The sequence below is a fragment of the Dipodomys ordii genome, unplaced genomic scaffold (genome assembly GCF_000151885.1).
Source record: "Dipodomys ordii isolate 6190 unplaced genomic scaffold, Dord_2.0 Scaffold64, whole genome shotgun sequence".
NCBI classification, from domain to species: domain Eukaryota; kingdom Metazoa; phylum Chordata; class Mammalia; order Rodentia; family Heteromyidae; genus Dipodomys; species Dipodomys ordii.
Genome location: NW_012267280.1, coordinates 5,423,079 through 5,432,739, shown reverse-complemented (window position 1 = coordinate 5,432,739; position 9,661 = coordinate 5,423,079).

Here is a 9,661-nt window from a genome sequence, read left to right as displayed (position 1 = left end):
CACATAAGCAGAAAAAGCCAGAAGTGGCACTGTGGCTCAAGTGGTAGAGCGCTAGCCTTGAGCTGAAGAGTTGAGGGACAGCGCCCGGGCCCAGAGCTCAGGCCCCATGACTGGCAAAAAAAAAAAAAAACCCACAATGGAATGCCTAGATAACAGAATAAGTGAAGTGGAAAACAGAATATCAGGAGTCGAAGATAAAACAGAGGAGCTAGAATAAGTCAAAGGTATGAAAAAAGCACTCAGAACCTACCAAAGGGAAATCCAAGAATTGGCATATTCAGCCTAAAGATCAAATTTATACATAGTGAGGATCAAGGGGGGGGGGGGAATTCAATAGCAAAAACCTCAAAAAAAAATCTATTCAGTACAATAATAAAAGAGAACTTCTAAAAAAGAGAGAGAGAGAGAACTTCTCGTCTTAAAAGACAAAAACATAATTGGTATTGACAATAATAATAAAAAAGAACGTACCCAATCTTAAGAGAAAAATCTCACCCACCTAACAAAAACATATAGAATCCCTAGTAGACAGGATCCAAAAAGAAACACTTCTAGACACATCATAGTAAAAACATTAGACCTGAAAAATAAAGAACTGATTTTAAATGCTACACAATCAAAGAAGGAGCTATATTACAATGGAATGAAAATCATAATCACTGTAGACCTCTCCACACAAACTCTCAACATAAGGAGAGTCTGGAATGGTATAATCCAAACCCTGAAGATCAACACCTGCAAACCCAAACTGGTGTACCAAGCAAAGCTACCATTTACATTTGATGGTGAAACCAAAACCTTACATGACAAGCAAAAAATTAAAGGAATTCATGAACACTAAACCAGCATTACGAAGAATGCTAAGGGGAGGAATACAATCTAAGTCAAAATCAGGGAAACGCATCAGACAAAAATCACTAGAAAGGACTGGGAAGGTGCTCAGTGGTAGAGCGCTTGCTTTGCATGCATGAGGCCCTGGGTTCAATTTCTCAGCACCACATAAGTAGGCCAGAAGTGGAGCTGTGGCTCAAGTGGTAGAGAGCTAGCCTTGAGCTGAAGAGCTGAGGGACAGCATGCAGGCCGAGTTCAGACCCCATACCGACAAAAAAAAAAAAAAAAAATCACTAGAAGACCAATTTAATAAGCACAGGAAAAAAAGCAAAATACAGGAAAGCAAGAAAATGGGAGGAAGCATGATACATCTCTCTATAATAATCCTAAACATTAATGGACTCAATTCCCTAATCAAAAGAAAAAAAGAATAGCAGATTGGATCAAAAAAACAAGAATCATCTATTTGTTGACTCCAAGAAACCCATCTCACAGTCAAAGATAAAAACAAACTCCAAGTCTAGGGAGAGAATAATATCTTCCATGCAAATGCACCCTGTAAGCATTAAACCCACCTTTGGTCCTCAGCTCCACCCAGACCTGAGCTCCTCCCTGCCCTGGAGCTCCTGCTGGCCACTCCCTCTCTCTATCCAGACCCTGCTGCTACTAGATAGTGAAGGTTGCCACGTGCTCTCTGGGGGGGGGGGGGGGGGAGGAATATGGCTCCTCTAATAAACCTTGTAATAATCTTTCTCCTCTGCCTGCCTGCCTCTGTGTGTCCCCTGGGATGGATGTGTTGGATCCTTTCACACCCTGCAAGGAGGCAGGAGTAACCATTTTGATAGCTGATAAAATAGACTTCTCATTAAAATCAGTACAAAGAAACAAGAAAGGTTATCACATATTAATAAAGGAAAAAAATCAATGAAGAAAAAATCACAGTGGTCAATATTTATGCACCAAACAATGGAGCACCTAAATACATTAAACAAATACTTTAAGACTTACAGAACAAGATAGACCCAAACACAATAATAATGGAAGATTTTAACACCCCACTCTCACTGAAGGACAGGTCAACCAAACAAAAGATAAGTAAAGAAGCCTTCGAACTAAATGACACCATAACCCAAATGGACAGCTATCTACAGAATATTCTACCCAATAATGACACAATTCACATTCTTCTCAGAAGCCCATGGGACATTCTCCAAAATACACCACATCATAGTTCACACAACGAACCTAAGCAAATGCAAGAGAATTGCCATAATCCCTTGCAACCCCATCCAACCACAGTGGAATTAAACTAGTTCTCAACAACAAAACATAACTGCAGAAATTATTCAAATACATGGAGGTTAAACAACACACTACTGAATAACACCTGAGTCACAGAATAAATTAAGGAAGAAATTACAAAGTTCTTATAACTCAATGAAAATGAAAACATATCACAATGGAACTTCTGGGATACAGAAAAGGTAGTGCTAAGAGAAAAGTTTATACCCTAGGCTCGCACATAAAGAAAACAGACATAGCTCAAGTAAATAACCTCATGATGCAATTAACACTGGTAGAAAAGCAAGAAAAAAATTAAATCTAGGGCTGGGAAGGTGGCTCAGTGGTAGAATGCTTGCCTCACATGCATGAGGCCCTGGATTCTATTCCTTAGCCCCCCATAAACAGAAAAAGCCAGAAGTGGCTCTGTGCTCAAGTGGTAGAGTGCTCACCTTGACCTAAAGAGCTGAGGGACAGTGCCCAGGCCCAGATTCAAGCCCCATGACCATCAAAATAAATAAATAAATAAAATCTTTAACTATTAGATGGGGAGAGATTGCAAAGATTAGGGCAGAAATCAATTAAATTAAAACTAAAAATAGTATACATAAAATCAGTAAAACAAAAAAGTTGGGGTTTTTTAATTAATTTAAAAAACTGACCACTAAAAAATCAAGAACTCTAACAACAACAGATGCTGGAGGGTATGTGGACAGAAAGGAACCTTACTTCATTGTTGGTGGGAATGTAAGCTTGTTCAACCACTTTGGAAAGCAGTATGGAGGTTCCTCAAAAGACTTCACATAGAACTCCCCTATGACCCAGCAATCCCACTTTTGGGCATTTACCCAAATGTTTACAAACAAGACCACACTAAAGCTACCAGCACAACAATGTTTATTGCAGCATTATTTACCATAGCTAAGATATGGAACCAACCCAGATGCCCTTCAGTAGATGAATGGATCAAGAAAATGTGGTATATATACACAATGGAATTCTATGCCTCCATCAGAAAGAATGACATTGCCCCATTTGTTAGGAAATGGAAAAACTTGGAAAAAATTATAAGTGAAGTAAGCCAGGCCCAAAGAAACATAGGTCCCATGGTTTCCCTTATATGCAATATCTAGTATATGTATGAGTCAAGCGGAAAAGGTCAGATAATCTGATGTCAGGAAAATGAACCCTTAGATATGTATTTTAATGTTTTTTTCTTTCATGCATGTGTTTCTAACGCATTTATAAGATTATCTCTTTGTTGCTTTGTATGTCCCTCCCCCACAGTATAACCCCTGCTTTCACTATATTTGATGTCAGTATAACTTGTGGAGGAGATGGGGAAAAACCAGTTGTTTAAGGATACAGGTGGACCTGTTGCAACAATGAGAAGTACAAGTTGTCATGTCCAAAATGAGCTTTACAACGTCGGTGGGGGGAGGGGAAGGAGAAGGATTGGGATTGGGGGCGAGGGGGAGGCTGGGAAGGGATATGAAGGGTAAACCAAAGGAGGAGGCTGCAATGCTTGGTAAGAAATGTATGCATTATCCTGCCCATGTAATTGTAACCCCTCTGTACAGTACGTTCACAAATAAAATTAAATTAAATTTTAAAAAAACTGGCCACTAGTAAGATTAACAAAAAAAAGAGAGAAAATTCAAATAAACAAAATCAGAGACCACAGGAAACATTACAACAAACATCCAAGAAATCCAAATGAGTATAAAGAACTACTTTCAAAACCTATGCTCAAACCAGGCACCAGTGGCTCACACCTGTAATCCTAGCTACTCAGGAGGCTGAGATCTGAGGATCGCAGTTCAAAGCCAGCCCAGGCAGGAAAATCCGTGAAACTCCTATCTCCAATAAACCACCAGAAAACCAGAAGTGGTGCTGTAGCTCAAGTAGTAGAGCGCTAGCCTGGAGCTGAAGAGCTGAGGGACAGTGCTCAGGCCCAGAGTTCAAGCCCCACAACAGACCAAAAAAAAATTATACTCACTAAAGAAGGAAAACCCAGTAGAGATGGATGAATTTCTAGAAATATAAAAACTGCCTAAACTGAACCCAAAAGATATAAATCAGCTAAACAAACCAATAACATGAAATGAGATAGAGGTAGTAATCAGAAGTCTTCCAACAAGGAAATGCCCAGGCTTGGATGGATTCACCACTGAATTCTCTAAGACTTCTAAAGATGAACTTGCCCATAAGCTTGTCCATAAAATAAAAGCAGAAGAAGCAATCTCAAACTCAATCTATGAAACCAATATCACACTCATCCCAAAACCAGGTAAGGAACAATGAAAAAGAGAACTACAGACCCATTTCTCTAATGAACACAGATGCAAATCTCCTCAATAAAATATTAGCTAACAGAATCCAGAAACAAATAAAAAAAATATACATCATGACCAAGTAGGTTTCATCCCAGAGCTGCAAGGCTAGTTCAACATATGCAAATCAATAAATGTAATTCACCACATCAACACAGCCAGCATCAATGATCAGCTTGGTATTATAGGCACAAAGATCAATGGAACAGATTAGAAGACCCAAAAATAAAACCACATACTTACAGTCACCTGATATTTGACAAAGGAGGCAAAGACATTCAGTGGAAAAAACATAGCCTCTTTAACAATTGGTGTTGGGGAAAGTGGACAACCATATGGAAAAAACTAAAAGTGGATCCCTGTTTGTCACCATGCACAAACATCAACTAAAATGGATCAAAGATCTCAACATCACACCCGAAACTCTGAAACTACTACAAGAGAGAGTAGGAGAAACATCAGAATTTATAGGTACAGGCCGAAACTTCCTGAATAGAGTCCCAGGGGCTCTAGGAGAGAAACTGGACAAGAGGGATTACATTAAAATAAAAAGTTTCGCCAGGCACCAGTGGCTCACGCCTGTAATCCTAGCTACTCAGGAGGCTGAGATCTGAGAATCATGGTGTAAAGCCAGCCTAGGCAGGAAAATCCATGAAAGTCTTATCTCCAATAAACCACTCCGAAGAAAACTGGAAGTGGAGGTATGGCTCAAGTGGTAGAGCACTCGCCTTGAGCTGAAAAGCTGAGAGACAGGGCCCAGGCCCAGAGTTCAAGCCCCATAACTTACAAAAAAAAGAGGAAGTGCTCATTATTCCTGGTCATAAAGGAAATGCAAATCAAAACAACCATGAGATACTATCTTACCCCAGTTAGAGTGGCCAACATTTTGAATTCTGACAACAACAAATGCTGGTGGAGATGTGGGGGAAAAGCAACCCTACTGCACTGCTGGTGGGAACATAAACTAGTACAACCACTCTGAAAAGTAGTCTGGAGGTTCCTCAGAAAATTAAACATAGATAGGGGTTGGGAATGAAGCTTAGTGGTAGAGTACTTGCCTTGCATGAAGTTCTGGGTTCAATTCCTCAATACCACATTAAACAGAAAAAGCCGGAAGTGGTGCTGTGGCTTAAAGTGGTAGAGTAAAAAAAGAAGTTCAAGGACAGTGTCCAGGCCCTGAGTTCAGTCTCCAAGACTGGCAAAAAACAAAAAATGCAAAAAACAAAAAACTACAAGCCAACAATACCACTCCTAGTCATCTGCCCTGAGAATCATAAACCAGGATATGATGAAGACACGTGAACATCCATGCTTATCACTGCACTATACACAATAGCCAAGATATGAAAACAACCTAGATGCCCCATAATAGATGCCAAAAATGTGGTACCTATATATACAATGGAGGGCTGGGAAGGTGGCTCAGTGGTAGAGCACTTGCCTTGCATGTATGAGGCCCTGGGTTTGATTCCTCAGCACCATATAAAAAGAAAAAGCCGGAAGTGTTGCTGTAGCTCAAGTGGTAGAGTGCTAGCCTTGAGCTGAAGAGCTGAGGGACAGCGCCCAGGCCCAGAGTTCAGGCCCATGACCGGACCCCTCCCCCCCAAAAAAAAAACTTTAAAAAAAACCTATATATACAATGGAATTTTATACAGTCATTAGAAAGAATAAAATAATGTCATTTGCAGGAAAATGGATGGAACTAAACCAAATCATGTTAAGTGAGGTGAGCCAAGATCTAAAGTGAGATCTAAAACACAATGGTACATGACAAAATACACAAAATTCTAGATAAATACATTGAGACCAAAAGAGAATAGTCATAGGAGAAAATCACAAAGGCATAATACCCAAGGGTCTCTTCATATGTATATAAAATAAGATACATACTGAAAGAACTCCAGTCAGTCATGAGGCTTGAACTCTAGGCCTGGGCATTTTCCCTCAGCTCTTCAGCTCAAGGTTAGCATTCTACCACTTGAGCCACAGTGCCACTTCTGGTTTTCTGGTAGTTTATTGGAGATAAGAGTCTCGTGGAGGGCTGGGAAGGTGGCTCAGTGGTAGAGAGCTTGCCTTGCATGCCTGAGGCCCTGGGTTCGATTCCTCAGCACCACATAAGCAAAAAGAAAAAAGCCGGAAGTAGCGCTGTGGCTCAAGTGGTAGAGCGCTAGCCTTGAGCTGAAGAGCTGAGGGATAGTGCCCAGGCCCAGAGTTCAGACCCCACAACCGAACCAAAAAAAAAAACACAAGAGTCTCATGGAAGCCAGGCACTGGTGGCTCATGCCTATAATCCTAGCTACTCAGAAGGCTAAGGATTGCAGTTCAAAGCCAGCCTGGGCAGGAAAGTCTGTGAGACTCTTATCTCCAATTAACCACCAGAAAACCAGAAGTGATGCTATGGCTCAAGTGATAGAGTGCTAACCTTGAGCTGAAGAGCTGAGGAACAGCACCCAGGCCCAGAATTCAAGTCCCACAACCGACCAAAAAAAAGAGTCTCATGGACCTTCCTGCCCAGGCTTGGCTTTCTCAGCCACTTGAGTAGCTAGGATTATAGGAGTGAGCCACTGATGCCCTACCAAATACCTTTTTCTTAGATTATTTTTTTTCTTTTTCTGATGACTCTGTATTCTTTTTTTTTTTTTTTTTTTTGCTGGTCTGGGCCTGAACTCTGGGCCTGAACTCTATGCCTGGGCACTGTCCCTCAGCTCTTCAGCTCAAGGCAAGTGCTCTACCACTTGAGCCACAGTACCACTTCTGGGTTTTTCTGCTTATGTGGTGCTGAGGAATTGAACCCAGGGCCTCATGCATGCAAGGCAAGAGCCACTTTCCCAGCCCAACTCTGTATTCCTTACCTTATATAAGGTTTATTCACATGCACATTTGTGGGAAGGTAGAGGAAAGGCACAGAATCAAAGGAAAAAGGATGAAAAGGTTGAGCAGTGGAGCACATTGGACATTGATGAAAATGAACTATGCAGATGAGAGTGAGAGAATGAGGGAACAAATGATATTATGCAAAAGGAAAAGTACTTATTACCTGACTCAGCCTTCTTCACATTCTCGAGGGCCCAAACCAAAGAGCAGGGCCATTGAGGCCGCTTATTAGCATATAAGGCTATTTTGGTTTTATGGAATAATCTAGTGAGCATGTAGGAGTCCAATAAGGACATAGAAGGAGGTCCACAAGGATATAGAGGAAGGATCTACAAGGACATAGAGTCAAATTCTCGATTCAGATGTCCCTAAAATAAGAAGAAACTGGCCCAAAGGCATAGGGGATCCCTCTGGCATGGTCAAAAAAGACAGCAGATGAGAGCTGGGAAGGTGGCTCAGTGGTAGAGCGCTTGCATCACATGCATGAGGCCCTAGGTTTGATTCCTCAGCACCACATAAACAGAAAAGACTGGAAGTGACACTGTGGCTCAAGCGGTAGAGTGCTAGCCTTGAGCTGAAAAGCTGAGGGACAGTGCCCAGGCCCAGAGTTCAAGCCCCACCACCGACAAAAGAAAAAGAAAAAGACAGCAGATGAATAGATGGCCCATAGACAGAAGTCACTCACCAGATGTAGAGAGGAGACAGTGTAATGGATGGATGAATGAAGCTGAGAATCCGAGGTAGAGTTCCTCCTGCTTTCAGCAGTTTGAGTCAGACAAGGGGGGGTCAGGAGGCAGATTGTCCCTCAGAGAGAGAAGAGAAGACCCAGCAATTCCAGATATAAGGTTCACCAAAAGGAGACCACCATGTGGTTCAGGCAAAAAAGTTTATTGCAGGGGTGTTGGGAGGGGGGTGGGTCTGCGCCCCCCCCCCCGCGGGCGACGGACAGCAAACTGACAAACTGCACAAGATGGAGGCATTCAGAGAGAGTAGAGGGGGAGAAGAGGAAGAAGAGGAAGAGAAGAGAGGAAACTTGTGGTTGAGAGGGATTACATAAGGAAAGGCAGGGAGGTGTGACCGCAGCAGATGCAGAAGTGATCTCAGAGCCTGAGAAATCTCTCACTGTCTGAAGGAGGTATGACCAACGTGTTCAGAAAGTGACCTAAGCAGATGCAGGAGTGACCTCAAAGTCTGGGGTCCTTTGCTGACTCACAGTCAAGTGATTGACAGTTGATTACTTGTTTCTGGCAGCTTCGTGCTATCTTTCACGAGGGTTGTTCACAGACTTCACAGTAATGAAGTCTCATCTACCCAATACCACACCCTAAAGCTACTACAAGCAAGCTGGACTCAGAGGGTAAAGGAACTGAGAAAGGACAGTATAGTAGCTGTTACAGATAAATGAAAGTCCTTTTTTATTTTTATTTTTTTGCTAGTCCTGGGGCTTGAACTCAGGGTCTGGGCTCTGTCCCTGAGCTTCTTTTACTCAAGGCTAGCACTCTATCACTTGAGCCACAGCTCCATTTCTGGCTTTTTCTGTTTATGTGGTATTGAGGAATTGAACCCAGGGCTTCATGAATGCTAGGCAAGCACTCTACCACTAAGCCACATTCCCAGCCCTGTTGTTATTATTTTTTTTTCTGGTCATGTGGCCTGAACTCAGGGTCTGGGTGCTGTCCCTCAGCTCTTCAGCTCAAGGCTAGCACTCTACCACTTGAGCCACAGTGCCACTTCTGGCTCTTTCTGCTTATGTGGTGCTGAGGAATCAAACCCAGGGCCTCATGCATGCAAGGCAAACACTCTACCACTGAGCTACCTTCCCAGCCCCAAGTAATTTTTTTCTACTTACATTTTATTTCTTTCATTTATTTTTTGTTTATGTGTTACTGAGGAATTGAACCCAGGGCTTCATGAATGCTAGGCAAGCACTCTACCACTGAGCCACCTTCCCAGCCCCTTGTTATTATTTTAGTTTTAACCTTTTGTGCTAGTACTGGAGCTTGAACTCAGAACCTCACATTCTCCCTTAGCTATTTCTGCTCAAGGCTAGTACTCTACCATCTGAACTATAGCTCCACTTCGGCCTTTTTGCTCTTTATTATCTTAAGTCTCATCCCTGAAGGAGCCTAGTGTGGATCTGGGTATGGGTGTAGTGTGGTGTAGGTGGTGTCTACCTGCCAGGCTATTTGGTTACAACCTTCATGTACAAACAGCCTGAGTTTGTGGAGTACACAGATATGCTGTGTCCTACTGTTCTTTTTATTTTTTTGGTCGGTCGTGGGGCTTGAACTCTGGGCTTGGGCGTTGTCCCTGCGCTCTTCAGCGCAAGTCAAGTGCTCTAC